Genomic DNA, 11,432 nt, shown 5'->3' with positions numbered 1-11,432 from the left:
TACACAAATTAATAAATTCAATTTAACACACATGCAACATACACTTTCACAAATAAAATATGATACAAACGGGGTGTTGTCTCTCCAAATAGACAAACCCTGGTTTTACGAATGTACATAGGTCTAGGTTTGGTTCTCCATAATAATTTTCCTGCGCATCTCAATTACACATTAGTAATTCCAATAACCTCATATAATATAAAACACATGAAATAAGAATACACATCAAACACTCTGCATACAATATACATTTAAACAAATCAATACATCTTACATCCAAATAAATCCACATATGCAATTATCATAATTCCCCATAATTTTGATCCATACATAAAACATGCATCCTATTTCTATCATCATAGTAAATTCGTGCAAATCCAATAATGACATATACTATCTCTAATTTATCCCGTTCTAGAATCATATAGAGTTCTATATCATAATGCATATAAATGAAGCATAAACATAATCAATGTTATCCAAATCATGAAATCATATAAGTTCCAAATCCATAATGTATAAAAATAAATCAACCATAGTAGTCTCAACATGAAAAATACTAAAATGCTAGGATGAGTTGGGGTAGGGCCTCACATTGTCCAAGGCATCACTACTCCCATCAAACCAGATCCTCACCTTGAGCTCATCTTGGCACTTCTAAAGGTCTTTTCGGAGATTCTCCATTTCTCCTTCTAGTTGCTAATACTCTTTATCCTTTCCCTCTAGCTCTAATGCTAGATCTTTACACCTGCATTCCTTGGTGTCTTCTGGTTGATTCTTCAACTTTGAGATAGATTTTTTAGATTCTTCAAGGCATTTGATTAACCAGTCTTGTTCCACAATGGCACAATTCTTGAACAACTTGTACTCATTTCTCACTCTGCTAAGCTCATTGAGTGCACTTACAAGTTCTCCTTCAAGATCAACTTTTGCTTGATCTCCTTCTTCATCTTCACTATCACTTCCAAACACATATTTTTGGTAGGAATGATTTGCATGATCACTCTTACATGTGTGACTCTCATCTTCTATTTCTTAAGCCATGAAGAGATGGTATTCCTCTTCATCATTTTTGTTGTTGCTCACAGATTTACCTTCATCTATAGACACAGTTCTCTTCTTGTCTTTAAAAACCAGTTCTGCAGTTGTAGGCTCATTTCCATAGAGCTTCTTCAGTTGGTCCCACAAACTCTTTGTCGATTTACATATAAACACCTGTGAAGAGACATCATCGAATAGCCCACTGAGTATGGCCTTCATAGCTTCATCATTATATTCATCTCTTCTTTCTTCTTCAGGACTGGTGGGAGGACTAACTGGTCTAGAGAGACCATTTACAACCAACATTCACACATTATACCCCTGAGAGGAGAGGTAGACTTCCATCCTACAACTCCAAACAAAAAAATTTGAACCATCAAACACCAAAGTAGGGGTTAACAGTAAATAAACCATTATGTTCTTATACTTGACTCTTTTAATTCCTCAAAGGTGTGTACTAGTTAGCACATCTAACACAAAGTAAACATACTAGTGAGATAGGAGAGAACATTAATATGCAAGAACACACAAAAGGGCATATTACACAACACTGGATGTATGAGGAAAACCCAACATGGGAAAAACCTCAGTGAGAAATGTTGTTGGAGTCTACTACTCCAATCCAACCTCACAGTGAAAACAATGGTTACAAAATTTAGGGCACCAACCCAAGGAGTACCACCCCTACTAATTTAGGGCACAAACCCAAGGAGCACCAACCCCTAATTTAGGGCACCAACCCAAGGAGCACCAACCCCTGCACCGAGCTCCAACTCAGTCACTACAAAAGCATATAACAATACAAAAATAATACCCTTGTTACAAATGAGCTTTGTAACTCTCACACATGTCTCTCCACCGATTCACCTCTATTCATTTCTTTGTCGGTTGCCTACTCACCTACTCTCTACTGCAACTTTACCGATTCACCCTCTGCTTCTTCTCTATTGGTACTTTGCTCTCTGATCACTGCCAGTTCTCCGCTTACCGGTTTAAACCCTACTCTGATCTTCTCTATCTCTTCTCTGTAGGTTCACTCTTCTCTGATTCCTTTGCCAATTCAGCCTCTACCTCTTCTCACTTTCTTTTTTCTCTCCTTTGCATATTGCAACTACCTTCTTACTGGTTCAACCACCACCGGTTCACACCAATGTCAGGCTCAATGTCAGTCTACCGATTGTCTTACCCTTTTTTATTTAACTCTTCTAACTGGTTCTTTCCCAAATACTCAGTCACCTCTATAATTTCTTGATGGACTCTGACTGGTTAACACTCTAATTGGATTCACTTCACCGGTATCACTCTCTCGTGCAACAACAAACAATCTGGTCTTGAATCTACATATTTATACTATGCATTTTTGCCAAAATGATATTCAAACTTCTAGTGTACTAGGGCTCATTCATCAACCTCAAGGAAAACCAAATCCAATCAAATCTCATTTCAGAGATCAACCACCTGCAAGGGATCATTGAACTCTGCCAATCACACTACTTCCAAAACACGTATTCTATATGTACCAAACACGACAACTTATTCAGTTTGTACTTGTCAATCACCATGAAGAAATCACACAGTTAGTTTCACCTACCCTAATCAACTCCTAGACACACTACATCAATCATGATGCCACAAATAAGATCTATGTCCTCTAATTAGTCTTGAGTTGCATCCTTCTACTCTCAACCCGTGATATTCACTATCGACATTAATGTTGACTAGTCACCACGTACCTCACCGACAATGCACGGTCCATTGGTTTAACACTTGGACTCCACATGGCGTCTCCATCAGCATGCACCTTAACTAGACTCTTTCAATGACCAACACACAATCAGGTTCATCTACCTGTTCTATAACCCCACCGATTATACCCTAACTAGCCAAACTTCAAGCCTGCATTTGGCCCCTCTTCCGGTGGAACACCTTTGTTGGTCACCAAACATATCAATCCACCATATGATCATCTTCATTAGGTAGGAGCACATCACTTAGCCTCTTTTCTCTCTTACAGGCTCACATACTTACCGATAGGAAGATTGATGACACCATGTCATCAATCTTCAATTGTCTCCTTCTATCTGCATCTACATTCTAGTTGCACTCTTTGTCTATAGCTGCTCAATCTTGCCTACATCTTCATTACCCTGAACATCATCTCAACTAGTATGTCAAGATGAAAAATCCATCAGTTCTTTCCTCTTCCTTCTCTATCTCGGTGGCTCAAGTTTCCAACACTAGCTGATTCGGTGCATATCTTTGATTTCATGCACCTGAAGCATCCTTGTGTTTCACTGGTTCATCTAGTGTAAGCCTTCAAACTCATTCTTTTTTCTTGTTGACAAACTTATCCCAGAGAGTTATAATGCATTCCATGTATGTTGGGGGATAAGATCCTCTTTACCAGTGGGAATGGATCCTTGTCATCTCATTCTGCTTCCAGCATTGCACTGATATACCTTATCTGACAATGAGCATATACATCTTCAATCAAGCACATATGATCTAGTTGAGCACACTCACTGTCAGTCATATCATCAACCTATGATATCGTCTTCATCCAATGGGAGTTCTATTGATTGACATCCAACAACATATCAGCTTGGCACTTTTGCATTAGCCAACCCTACAATCTAATCGGTCACATGCTTGCCAGTTGGAATCCATACACTGCCAGCATATCACTTACCAGTTGTTATACCATACCCATTTCTAGACCTTATGAATTCAACACAAGTCAACACTAACTTGTGTACCGGTGACTTGAATGACCACAAAGCTGGTTGACATCATGTTCCCTACTAGTGACAAGCTACACCAGTAACCTGCTATACTTATTGACATCAATGACAACTATACCAACAATCTCTCATATTGGTTGCCATGTTATATTGGTTGACATTGATGCCAATAGGACTGCTATATCTTACTCATACTAGGTCTAACATTATGCATGCCATGTGCATGGCTTCTTGATATCAAGCTGATCCAAAAGAGAGTCATGTCACTGCTGTTAAAAGAATATTCAGATACTTGAAAGGAATTGTGGATTATGGTTTGTGGTATGTGAGGAATGATGTTTTCATGTTATGTTCTTACACTAATGTTGATTGGGCTGGTGATGTTGATGACTAAAATATTACATCTGGTGATGCTTTCTTTTTAGGTAAGAAACTAGTTTCACGGGCTAGTAAGAAACAAGATTCAGTTTCCTTATCTACTGATCAAGCTGAGTACATTGCTTCTGTTGGTAGCTGCACTTAGGTAGTTTTGATGAAACAAATATTGAAGGATATCAGATGATGAGCCTACTATCATATACTGTGATATTTTTTTGTGCTATCAACATGTCAAATAATTTGGTACAACATTCAAAGACTAAACATGTGTGAACCAAATATCATTACTTGAGGGAGAAAGTCAATGAAGATGAAGTGAATTTGGAGTATGTGTCTACAAAGGAGCATATTGCTGATATTTTCACTAAGTCTTTGCCTACATATACATTTGTCTATTTGGGAGACAAGTTTGGGGTATCCACCCTTTATGATGAGAACTAGATCCATTGAGTTGCATCAATCTGGTGGACTTCACAATCTTATCTCTTTATCTGGATTGATGAGTTGGTGCTGCTCCTCTGGTGGAAGAAGTCTGGTTATGTATTTTAGGGGGAGAGATTCATGAGGATGAGTTTTGGGAGGAGATGCATAATCTATGTTTTGTCTTTGGCATTGTTGTCAAAGGGGGAGAGATGTATGTGCAAAACCGTTTTATCTATTTGATCTTAAGGGGAGTTTGATAAACTTATAAGGCACTGAGAGGAGGGTGTGAATGAGTGCAAGCAAAAACAATATGAATCTGATCACCAACTTAAACAACTCAAAACTTAACAAGCATAAGAGGAATATCACCACATATGTTAATACCCAATAAAACAAATTCCACATAACACAAGAGGTTTATACGTGGAAACCCAAAAGGGAAAAACCATGGTGGGAGTTAGTACCCACAAGATTCACAAACTGTTGTTGGTATTATGGATGACTTTGTCATGTGTTGCATTGGTTTTGTCATTGATGTCAACACTTATCCTTCTTGGAGGTCTACATTGTTGATTTGGCACTATGGTTATATTGGTTTATTATTGAACTGACACATTGCATGGTTATTGGCTTATGCACAGTCACTGGTATATGCTTTACCGGTAGGTTATATTGTTCATCGATAGTGATGATAACCTGTTATCATCTGGAGATCATTTGGTTATGTCAAAGACATGGATTGAAATTTTGGATTTGGTGTTTTTCTTTTTGGTCTAATCGGGTTGACAGATTTGCCTTTACTGGTAGATAAGTCTAGGTTATGGATAGGTACATGATATCTATTCCAGATCAACATGACACATTTTGGAAATAGTATATTGATTGGATATTGTGTAAATATATTGAGACGACATATTGTATCTCATCAAGACTTATTTTTAATTGATTTAATTGTAATATCTTAGTGAACCAACCTAAACATAAGGTCTTAGGTTTTGTATAAATGATTGTAAGATCTTATTGAAGATAATAATTATGAGTGTGTGTGAATATTGAAGAGCAAAAATAAGCAAATCCTTGTGTGAATCATGTAGACATTATCTAAAGGTGCAAAGAAAGGTTATGAAGGTGTTTGACACTCATGTTCAGAGCTTAAACCGGTACTAAATCCAACATTGAGATATTATTGTGAAGCAGTACATTGTCATTGGATTTAACCATCCAATTGTAGTCAGTGTGACTCCTATTTTGTGATTAAGAAGTGAGCTCTAGGCTATTGGCCTTTCTACATGTGCAGACCCCATTTGTATACACTTACTATTTGTAGTAGTATCATCTGATTGTGGGTAAGGTTTCTCACCATGGTTTTTCCCCTTAGAGAGTTTTCACGTCAAAATCTCTATGTCATGTGTTTTGGATGTTGTTTCTCTTTCTGTTTCATGCATTAAGTTATACCGGTACTGCTACAATTGTTAAATTGTTTCACCAACATTAAAGTTTGTTTTACCGGCACTAAGTTTCAAGTTGGATTAATTGGTTTTGATTTGTAATTTATTGACAACTGGCTCACAACTGATTCACCCCCCCCCCCTCTCAGTTGTCCTTCCCAGTTTCTAACAATTGGTATCAAAGCTAATTCCTATTTTTGCAAAAGACTAACAACTTGAGGAGATCTTAAGGCAACAAATATTTTCAAGAAGGATAGTCTGAAACTTGATGGAACTAACTATGGTATATGGAAGATCAGAATGGAAACACATCTGAAATGCATTGGAAGAGATATATGGGATGTTACAAAGAATGGCTATGTTGCTCCTACTCAGAATCAACCTCATCCACCAACATTGGCTAAGGACTTGGAGAATGATTTCAAAGCAAGAGAAGCACTTCTAAGCTCATTATCAGATCAGAAAATCATGGGATTATCAGACCGATCTACTGCTAAAGCTATTTGGGATAAACTGGAAACATTGAATGAAGGAGATGCCACTGTCAAGATTGCAAAACTGGAATATTACCAGGTCAGGTATGAAAATATAAAAATGGAAGAAGATGAAAGAATTTCTGCATTTATTGAAAGAGTTAATGAAATTGTTTTAGGAATACAATGTTGTGAAGGATCCTTGAGTGAATCTGAAATTGTGTCTAAATTTTTAAGAGCTTTGCCACCAGCTTACAAAATGAAAGTGACTTTTATTAATGAATTGAGAACAATTCCTAATACATCAGTTTCTAGAGATATTTTGGTTGGAAAACTTTCTACATTTGAGCTTGAAGAGTTTGGTCATGTTGCTACAGTCAAAACTGATATAGCTTTCAAAGCATCATCATCAACATCATCATCATCATCTGACAAAACTAATTAGAAAGCACTTTATGCAAAAGAACTTGAAGAAATTGAAGCACTATTTGCAAGGAAGATGCCTAAAGGTCCAACAAGAAGTAAGTATGAAGGTAAAGCACCTTTCAAATGTTTTAAATGTAATAAAGTTGGTCATATGGCTTCTAGGTATCTTGATAGACATGCAAGACTAAGGGAGGAAGCAAAAAGAAAATATAAACCTAACCCTAAATATCAGAGATACAAATTTAAGAAAAATAAAGATAAGCCATGTTACTATGTAGATGAAGGTGTTACAGATGACATAGATAAAGATCCAGTAGATAATGGATGGGCTTTTGTAGCAATAAAAGAAGATCAACTAACACCTCTTGTCAAATTGGTAGAGCAGGCACTGATAGCAAAAATTGAAGAAAAGGATGAATGGATTATAGATAGTGGATGCTTGCATCATATGACTGGTGATCAATGCAAATTCTTCTTTACAGAAAACTCATGGAGGTCTAGTAATATTTGGAGATGACAAAGCTTGTTTAATCAAAGGAAGAGGCTCTATATCTTTGGATGGTAAGCACAATACTAACAATTTTTATTGTGTATAAGGTTTAAAGCATAATCTTTTGAGTGTTGGTCAGTTAGTGGAAAAAGGATTTCAATTACAATTCAAGAATGGAAAATGCAAAATCAAGAACAGAATTGGATTGGAGATTGAAACCAGTAATCAAACTCAAGGTAATATCTTTCACTTGATTACCAGTGATAAGACATATTTGATTGCACACATTGATGAAAGTTGGTTATGGCATAAAAGACTCTGTCATGTGAATTTTGATTGCATTGTAAAGATCAGTTCAACTAAGGCAGTAAGGGATTTACCTAAGATTGTGAAACCTCATAATCCAGTATGTAAGGAATGTCAAATGGGAAAGCAAGTTAGAACAACATTTAAGAGCAATTCTGAGAAATCCAATAATATTATTGATTTAATTCATATTGATTTACGTGGTCTAGAAAGAACAAGATGTCTTTAGGGAGATAGATACTTTATGCTAATAATTGATGATTATTATAGAATGTGTTGGGTTACTTTTCTTAGGGAGAAATCAAAAGCTTTTGGAAGATTCAAGATATACAAGGCAATGGTAGATAATGAAACCGGCAAGAAAATCAAATGTTTAAGATCAGATCAAGGAGGAGAATTTACATCTAGAGAATTTAATGCATTCTATGAGAAAAATGGAATCAAGAGACAACTATCAGCAGCCCAGACACCCCAGCAAAATGGAGTTGTGGAAAGGAAGAACATGACTATTCTGGATGCAACAAGAACCATGATGATGGAAGCAAATCTAACTGAATTGTACTGGAGAGAAGCAGTGAATACAGATGTTTATACTTTCAACAGAGTTCACATCAAAAGTGAAACCGGTAAGAACCCTTATGAACTATGGTTTGTTCATACTCCTACTCTTAAATACTTCAAAATATTTGAAAGCAAATGTTATATTAGAAGAGATGAGTATATTGCAAAATTTGATCCTAGAAGTGATGAAGGAATATTTCTTGGTTATTCAACTAGAAGCAAGGCATATAGATGTTATAATAAAATATTGCATAAAATCATTGTGAGTACTAATGTGAAGATAGATGAAAATTTTAGAGGAGATTCGAGATCTGTAAAACTGGCAGTTGAAATGATTATAAATGAGCTAGCACAGATTGCATCGGTATAGAGTGAAGAACCAGTCACACCAGCATCATCAGAGAACTCAACTGTGATTGAAGAACAACAACATGTGAATGTAAATCAAAATAAACCCAAGCATGTAAGATTGAATCATTCAGAAAATTAGATAATTGGAAATAAGAATAAAGGTGTTATGACTGGAGGAAGATTGTAAAATGAAGAGGTGTGTTTAAATTCTCAAGTTGAACCAGCATCCGTTATTGAAGCATGTCAAGATGAACATTGGATAAAAGTAATGGAAGATGAATTAGAACAAATTGAAAAGAATAATACTTGGACATTAGTTCCCCGGCCTAAAGACAAAAATGTAATTGGAACTAAATGGGTATATAGAAATAAACTTAATGAGGATGGTGAAGTAATCAAAAACAAAGCAAGATTAGTTTGTAAAGGTTATTCATAGAAAGAAGGAATTGAATATAATGAAACCTTTGCACCAGTAGCCAAAATTGAGGTAGTTAGACTATTTCTTGCATTTGTAGCTCATAAGAACTATAAAGTTTATCAGATGGATGTAAAATGTACATTTTTGAATGGAGATCTTGAAGAGGAAGTTTACATTGAACAACCTGATGGATTTTCATTGATAGATGATAAGGATATGGTTTGTAGGTTAAGGAAAGCTTTATATGGATTAAAGCAAGCTCCCAGAGCTTGGTATGCTAGACTTGAAAAATATCTTTTAAAGCTTGGATACACAAAAGGTAATGCTGACAGTAATTTGTATTACAAAGTTACCAATGATGATATTTTGGTTATTGAAGTATTTGTGGATGATATCATTTTTGAAGGTGAAGAAGAGTTATGTAAAGACTTTGCTAACAAGATGCAGGAAGAATTTGAAATGTCTATGATTGGAGAGATAAAAAAAATTCTAGGTTTGCAAATTTCACAAATAGATAAAGGTATATTCATATGTCAAACAAAGTACTTGAAGGAACTCTTGAAGAAATTTGGTATTGAAAACTCTAAACCGGTAAGCATTCCTATGACTACAACTGATAAATTGACATTAAAGGATGATTCAACTCCTATAAATTCGACAAGGTACAAATATATGATTGGAGGATTACTGTACACACACCAGACTTGATATAATGAATGCAGTGTGTATTGTATCAATATTTCAAAGCAATCCTAAAGAAAATCATGAATCAATAGTTAAAAGGATTTTTCGGTACCTACAAGGCACAACAAATCTTGATTTATGGTATCCTAAGTATGAAAATTTTGATTTATTTGCATACACAGATGCAAATTGGGAAGGAGATTTAGATGACATAAAGAGTACCACTAGTGGTGCATTCTTTCTTGGCAGAAGATTGATTTCATGGATAAGCAAGAAGCAGACTTGTACATCATTATCTATAGCAGAATCAGAATATGTTGCAGTAGCAACTAATTATACTCAAGTATTATGGATCAAGCAAATGTTGATTGATATAAAGGTAAAATGCAAAGAATCGATAACTATCTATTGTGATAATTTAGCAGCAATTGATATATCAAAGAATCCGATATTTCACTCTAAGACTAAGCATAATTCTATTAAGTAAAATTTTCTGAAAGAGAATGTTGAAGCAAATGAAGTGAGATTGGTTTATGTGAATACTAAAGAGGAAATTGCAGATATCTTTGCAAAGCCTTTGCCTAAGGAAACATTTGAATATCTCAGAGCAGCTTGGGGTAATTTCCCTACCGGCAGAGACTTCAATGATGAAGAATGGCATAAAATCGGCAAGGACTAACAAAAAAATCTTTTTTCGGCTTTGATGAAGGAGAGCTACTGCTCGGGGGGAGTAGTTAGTTGTATGTCATGTTATCTTTTGATTCTTAACTGCTTTGGCATTTAATGTCAAACGGGGACAGATATCTATGAAAAAACTTTATACTATGGGGAGAGATGTATTTTGGTTTTGGTTTCTATTTTGGCACAAAACTTTCCATTGATCTATTTTGGGAGATTGTTGGTTTATTGGTTTTTAGCATTCTCTTTTTGGCACTTATCACTTAGATGTTTTTCCATCCAGAGTTGCCATCAATGCCAAAGGGGAAGATTGTTGGTATTATGGATGACTTCGTCATGTGTTGCATTGGTTTTGTCATTGATGTCAACACTTATCCTTCTTGGAGGTCTACACTATTGATTTGGCACTATGGTTATATTGGTTTATTGTTGAACCGACACATTGCATGGTTATTGGATTATGCACAGTCACCGGTATATGCTTCACTGATAGGTTATATTGTTCATCGACAGTGATGATAACTTGTTATCATCTGGAGATCATTTGGTTATGTCGAAGACATGGATTGGATGTTTGGATTTGGTGTTTTTCTTTTTGGTCTAATCGGGTTGACATATTTGCCTTTACCAACAGATAAGCCTAGGTTATACACCAGTACATGATACCTATTCCAGATCAGCACGACACATTTTAGAAATGCTTATTGATTGGATAACGTGTAAATGTATTGATCCGACATATTGTATCGCATCAAGACTTATTTGTAATTGATTTCATTCTAATATCTTTAGTGAGCCTACCTTAACATAAAGTCTTAGGTTTTGTGTAAATGATTGTAAGATCTTATTGAAGATCATAATTATGAGTGTGTGTGAATATTGAAGAGCGAAAATAAGCACATCCTTGTGCGAATCATGCGGACATTATCTGAAGGTTGAAAGAAAGGTTATAAAGGTGTTTGACACTCATGTTCAGAGCTTAAACCGGTACTGAATCCAACATTGCAAATGTTA

Source organism: Cryptomeria japonica, chromosome 5 (assembly GCF_030272615.1).
Source record: "Cryptomeria japonica chromosome 5, Sugi_1.0, whole genome shotgun sequence".
NCBI classification, from domain to species: domain Eukaryota; kingdom Viridiplantae; phylum Streptophyta; class Pinopsida; order Cupressales; family Cupressaceae; genus Cryptomeria; species Cryptomeria japonica.
The sequence above is the reverse complement of the archived record's forward strand: the minus strand, read 5'-3'. Positions refer to the sequence as shown.